The following is a 7131-nucleotide window of genomic DNA, read 5'->3' on the forward strand; positions in this document are numbered from 1 at the left end:
TCTGTATGCCACGTAGAAACCACCAAGGTTTGCTCCTGACACAAGCTGCACCTGGCCTGCACCTGGCCTGCACCTGACTGGAGTGACCATAGAGCAGAAAGAAGAATCCAAGGCAATCCTGGGTGGTGAGCATGGAGAGTGTCCTGAGGTTCCCTGAAAGCATTATTTCCTGAAGGTCCCCTGGGCCTGGATTAGGAGAAGGAGCCTCAAGGATTTCTGAGATTCCCTTGAGATCTTTTTGCTATTATTTTGCTGATTAGCACTCCCTTTTATCCTACTAATCTCTTTAACAGGCAGCTGCTCAGCTGCACCCTCATTGTCTTCTCCAAAATACTCTTTTTCATTCTTTCCTTGGGCAGGCTGCAAATATTCCAAAATTTTCCACTTCTTTTTGCTTCCTAGTCTCACTGTACAGCTGACTAAATGCATCAAATAAAACCCAGGCTGTAGCCTGAATGCTTTGCTGTTTAGAAATTTCTTTTGCCAAATATTAACTAATCCACCATTGTTAAATTTGGCCTTTCATAAAATTCTAGTGCATGGATACAGTTCATCCGAATTCTTTACAATGGCATAAGAGGAGTAGTTTTACCTTGAATTCAATGTTCATTGCCATCTGAGACAATCTCTTCTTAAGAACCCTCACCAGAATCATTTCTCATGATCCACTTGCAGCATTCTAGGCCTTTTCCAGTTTGCTCCTCCAGGTTTTTCCAACTTTTGCCCATTACCCAATTCCAAAGCTGATTCCAAATTTTCAGGAATAGCTATAGCAATAACCTCATTCCTTGAGACCTATTTTCCATATTAACCTGTTTTCTCTTGCTATAACAAAATACTACAGTCTGAGTAATTTGTAAAGAAAAGAGGTTTATTTAGCTCACACTTTTGGAGGTTTAGGGGCATGTCACTGACATCTGCTTAACTCTAGTGAGGGTCTTCTTTTCTGCAACTTCATGGCAAGAGTGCAAGGGAGAGGAAGAGATCAAGGACCAGAGAGAAAGCCGCAGAGAGACCAGGAAGAGGCCAGCTTTGCTCTTTTATATCATGAGAACTAACCGGAGATCCCCCGAGAACTACATCAATTCCTTCTGAAGGCAGTTCCTCCAATGACCTAAACATCTCCGCCAGGCCCCATCTCTTAAGGCCCCTATCACCACCCTGGGGATCAGGCTTTCAATACATCAACCCTTGGGGGATAATCTACATCCAAACTATAGCCAATGCATGCAGTGCAGCAATATATGTAGGAGTTACACGGTGAGCTTTGTGCACACATTTGACCCTTTGTTTAATAGTTTGATATTTTCTCACATAAGGGGGAGAATTAGAACTCTGCATATTTGCTAAAAATTTTCCCAAACTCCCTACACACCAGATTGCCTGGTAAGTTTAAAGGCTCAAACTTATTTATTCATTTTAAAATCACAAATGAGCTTTCTTCTCTGAGTTTCCAGATGTAGTGTTTTAATATCTAATTCATAGCCAACCAAACGAAAGAAAGTAAAGTAGCATTTACTTAAAAAGCATATCCAAGCTTCTTCTCGGAATGTGGGCTTTAATTGGATGTGCCTCGTGTTCCCAGGCCACCAGTGCAGGATCTACTTGTTTGTATTCTATCTTACATTTCCCCAACCACAAACTAATAAATATCAGCTACCCTTCTTCTTCTTCTTCTTCTTAATATTATAAAAATATACTTTGTTTACTGTATTTGATAGGTATGTTAATTGAGGTTAAACAATGTCCTAGAGGTCACAAGACTGCTAAGGGATAGAGATTAAATTCAATACACAGGGTCCATACCCTTTACCATTAAACACACTGCCTCCCTACAAGTAACTTTCCCAGGGTTACTGGTCAGTAATGAGGCCAGGATTCAGACTAAGGTCTTCTTGGCTCCAGCCTATCCTTTAGCCTTTGCCTGACCTTCTTTCCAGATCATTGAGAAGAAGAAAGGGAACCTCCAGAGGGCGAGGAAAACAGATAGCTATGCTAACCCCTTCCTGGAAACTGACATTGTTAACATGTGGTTCATATTTTACACATAAGAAACACTTGTGCATGTTGGTGCTTTCAATACTCACAATAACTCTTAGAAGCATGGATTTTTTTTCATGTTTCAAGTGGTTTATGATTTACTTAAACTTTGGAAAGTACAATTGGTTATATCAAATACTACTGAATGTAACAATTATATGCAAACACATTTTTGTTTATTTCTAAAAATAGATTTCATTATGTGTACCTAAGTTCTACATTTATAGTCCCATGTGGAATAATGTTGCACTGTTTTTTTAGGAATTGTTTTTCTTTTTTGATATAGAGGTTTATCGCTTTGAACTTCCCTCTCAGAGTTGCTTTTGTTCATCCCACAGGTTTGGTGTGTGGTATTCTCATTGTCATTTGTCTTGAGTTATTTTTAAACTCCCCCTTCATTTCTTTCTTTGGCTTACTGGCTGTTTAGTAGCATGCTGTTTAATTTCCACATATTTGTGAGTTTTCCAAGATTCCTCCTGTTATTGATTGTTGGTTTCCTTTTACTGTAATCTGAAATGATACTAGATACTATGTCAATGTTCTTAAATGTGTGAAAATTTTGTTCGGTGGCCTAACATATGGTCTACCATGGAGAATCCTCCATGTGCGCCAGACAAATATGCTGCTGTGGATGGAACGTTCTACGTGCATCTGTCAGGTCTGTTTGGTCAAAAGTGCAATTCAAGTTCAATATTGGCATATTAATTTTCTGTCTGGCTGATCTGTCTGTAGTTAAAAGCTTGAATTCTTACTTTCATTTCCATTTCCGTGGCCGTTGCCTCAGACAATTTGTCCAAAGTCATGGGATTCGACTCTAATCTACCTCATCTGACTTCACGGTCTTTGGATTTTCTAGCACACTATTCTACAAAATCATTTCCCCCTTAAAAAGCAGAGTCTTTCCTCACCTTTGATATGAATCCAGAGGTTATTGTAGCTTTTGTGCATGTGGGAATGTGATGTTTGCATTATGACCATTCCATCTTTAGCACTGTTATTTGGACTTTCTTGCCAAAGCAGAACTTCAACCCTTACATGAATTACCACAAAATATCCAATGACATATGCTAGGTTGTATGTAAATGTGAATAAACACGTTATCTGCATAGTAATGCTTCTTCCTCTCCCTCGCTTATTGGAATTCTCCTTTTGCTAAGAATGCTATACATTCTGTTTCCAGACATGCTTTCCCAGATGATGGACAAGAAAATCCACCTAAGTGGGTCCTTTTTTGCATGGGGACTCACAATAGAGACCTTTATTCCCATTCTACTTCCCATTCTTTCCCTGGGGAGCAGGAGTGGAGTCCCAGGCATAGACTTAGCTCCCATGCCCACAGTGGATGTCTAGACCAAGATCTTCCTTCCTGACATTAAGCCTTCCCACATCTCCAGCAATCTGTATTGCACACATTTTCCTTCAATTCTTTTAGCTTACTTTAAGAATACATTTCATTTGTTAATACAAAAGAGAATGTGATGCAATTCTCCCAATTGAACCACCTCTAGAAAAAAGTACATGAGGAGTGATAACAAAAATATTCAGGATCATGATCAAGCTGTTGAAAAGAGAACTGAGAAAACATGATTAACTTAGACAAAGGAAAAGTGAATTGGATTTCCTAGAGAAAATGAAAGGTAGAATACCTTTCTGCCTTTTTCCAGATGAAGCTTCTGATTAGAGAGAAGAACACGTGCCTCTACTCCTTCCAACGATGAAAGTTTAGGGTGAACTAACTAAAATTCTGCTAGTCAGGAAAAAGGCTAGATATCAGTATCACTTGAATTTTACCACTGCCCCATAACAAAAAAAAGTATAGGTTGCTATCCTAAGTTTAATACAGAAATTTATTCTAACAAAGAGGAATAAATGGAAGAGGGCATAGGATTAGGAAGAATAGTAGAATGTATCGAAAGTAACTTTCCTATGTTCTTATCTGAATACACAAGTGAAACTCCATATTATGTACCGTCACAAGAATTGGATTCTAATTAAGTTAAACTTCATGTATATATCAAAATATACTCAACTGTCATGTATATCTAAAAAAACAAAAAATTTTTAAAAAACCACAATATCATCTTTTAATTTTAAAATAACAGCAAGGGGCTGCGGGTATTGATCAGTGGAAGAGCTCTTGCTTAGAATGTGCAAGACCATTCAATCCCATGAGAAAACAAATAAATAAAGTAACACAAGCAAATGAAACTTGAAAAAAAAAATTATACAGAAGAAGTAACATGAGTTCCAACTCGTTAGTACAACTTTATTGATTATAATATAGTAACAATGACTTAAATGAAATGTTTTATTTCAAAGACCTGTAATGTGATTTCAAACACACTTTGTGGAAAATATTTATAAGTTATTAGTTTCCATAATATGCAAACAACTTTTCCTTTTGGTAAGATATACATTGGTTCTTAAAGCTTTGAAGAACAAAATATTTGAGATAAATTCAGAGAAATAAGTGTAAGTTTAAAAGACTGCAACAGCAGAGCACTTGCCTAGCATGTGTGAGACACTGGGTTTGATCCTCAGCACCACATATAAATAAATAAAAAATAAAGGTACATCAACAACTAAAAAAAAAGTCTGCAACAGCTATTCAAAAAGTTATAAATTAAGGATATTTTAATTCAGTTATTGAGTATTTAGTAAACCTAAAATTTATGCTACATTCTGTATTTGATGCTCTGGATACAGAGATAGCAAGTTGAAATTACATTGCTGTTTTCGTGAAATATAAATGGTTAATAGCAACTTAAACAGCAGTTTACCATGATGTAAACCTAAGTTAAACATGATTATTTTTCTTATGGGCTTTATTCTGATGAGGAAGACAAACTTATCCATAAATATGTTGAAGGGCAGGGTGAATAATTAGAGACATTCTTTTAATGGTAGGTTATATTTTTCAAAAAGTAGGAGTAGTATGGGTGGCATGCTAACAGATGGAGTAGGTTGCAACGAACCAGAATATTTAATAGGAGTTGAAGGAGTGGAAATAGGAAATGTAATATATCATTTTTTAAAGTTTAGCTGAGAAGCTGAGGGTATCACTGTATGTGGGTATGACTCAGGACGTATTTGTGCATTTGTTTTCTTGTCTAATGGGAGAATGATGTTCATGTGCTGAGGACAGAGGGTCAGGAGAAAGATCAAAAGAGTGACCCTGAAGAGGTCAAATGGAGAGCTTCTGGCACTGAGTATTTATTTGAATCACGGAATTGCATGTACCGTGCACATGACTTAAGTAGGAGGCACACAACAAATGTTTCTTGAACTGAAATCAAAACAAAGTTAGATTTTTCCATCAGATTTTTGACAGTGCCTTGTTCTTCTCTGGGAACGTAGCTGATATGGAGTCTATTCCAGGGAAAAGATTTGGAATTTCAATTTTAATTGCTGTAAGTAAACAATGTTATAAAAACGGGAAGAAAGAAAGAAGGGAACCTGATCTTTAAAAGGACTCTGTCCAACCTTCCCATCTTACCCAGGGAGAGCTCCAAACAGTGTTGTTCTCATTTCCCATCATAACTTAAATTGAAGCTCCCACAATGTGTGGAGCTCTTGATGTCCCGCAAACGAAGGAGGAGGATGTCCCCAAATGGCAGAGTTGGGAGGATGGGGGTCCGAAGCCAACCTCAGCAACTTAGCAAGGCCCTAAGCAACTTGGTGAGGCCCTAAGCAACTCAAAATAAAATGATAAAAAAGGCTGGAGATGTGGCCTAAGGATGAAGTGCCCCCTAGGTTCAAGCCCTGGTAGTTAAAAAAAAAAAATCCTTGCAACAAAAACCCACTTGGGCAACAACAACCATGATTTGCTGATGGAACAATGTATCTACAAAAGGAAAAAAGATGTTTTATACATCATAAATCTGAAGAGGGCCTGGGAGAAGCTTCTGCTGACAGCTCTTGCCAGTATTGCCAACCAAAACCCTGCTGATATCAGTGTCACGTCCTCCGGGAATATTGGCCAGCAGGATGTGCTGAATTTTGCTGCTGCCACGGGAGCCACTCCTGTGGCTTTCTGGCTGCTTTCCTCCTGCAGCCATCACTAACCGGATCCAGGCAGCCTTCCCAGAGCTACATCTTCCTATGGTTACTGATCCCAGGGTTGATCACCAGCCTCTCACAGAAACATCTTATGTCAACCCGCCTACCATTGCTCTGTGTAACACAGATTCTCCTCCACGCTGTGTGGACATTGTCATTATGAGCAACAACAGGGAGCGCACTCTGTGGGTCTGAATGGTAGATGCTAGCCCTAGAAGTTCTGCACCTACGTGGCACCATTTCCTATGAGCCCCCCAGGTAAGTTATGCCTGATTTCTACTTCTATAGAGATACTGAAGAAGTCGAAAAGGAAGGAGGAGGCTGCTGCTGAAAAAAAATTGTGACCACAGGGGGAATTTCATGGTGAATGGACTGCACCAGCTCCCAAGTTCACGGTTACTCAACCCCAGGGTGGCAGACTGTCCTGCAGGCATGCAGATGTGGACTGTGTCTACCCAGCAGTCCCTATGAAAGGCTGGAACACCCACATGGCCACTGAAGACTGGCCTACAGCTCCCACTGCTCAGGACACTGAGTGCTTAGGAACAACCCCTGGGTGGTCTTGAGCCATTCTTCTGCAGACATTTAAGCAAAATGGAAATAAGGTTATAAAAAAATAAACACACTAGTTTAGTGTTCTAAAAAAAAAAGTTAAATACTTAACAGAGCCCAAAGTTGAATAAAAGAACACTTTGGAGTCAAAGCAGGAAAGGGAACATTTTTTGGATACAGAGATAGTGAGACATGGATTAATGAATGAAGATGCGAACAGACAAAAAAAATCTCAAAAATGAGAAAGGCATTTTGAAACTCAAAGAAAACTATTACTTTGTATTGGCAGAAAGAATGCTGTTATTAATTGACTGGGGCAATAGAATAGCTGAACCTTTCTGCATAGACAGAAAGCTAATCTATGCAGTGTGTGAACGGAGAATTAGCAACTGGTTAGAGTCATCTGTGTTCAGCTAACAAGGAAGAAGGTTGAAAAAGGCCCAGGGTCAAGATGAGTGTTAGAATCAAAGATTTCAATTT

At 38.9% G+C, this 7131-nt stretch overlaps 1 pseudogene; it reads left to right on the plus strand.

Moving 5' to 3' along the window:
• The first annotated feature begins 5600 nt into the window (after positions 1–5600).
• LOC114090689 (small ribosomal subunit protein uS2-like) lies at positions 5601–6665 on the plus strand (annotated as a pseudogene).
• Positions 6666–7131: the final 466 nt, after the last annotated feature.

This window comes from Marmota flaviventris, chromosome 15 (assembly GCF_047511675.1).
Source record: "Marmota flaviventris isolate mMarFla1 chromosome 15, mMarFla1.hap1, whole genome shotgun sequence".
Lineage (NCBI taxonomy): Eukaryota > Metazoa > Chordata > Mammalia > Rodentia > Sciuridae > Marmota > Marmota flaviventris.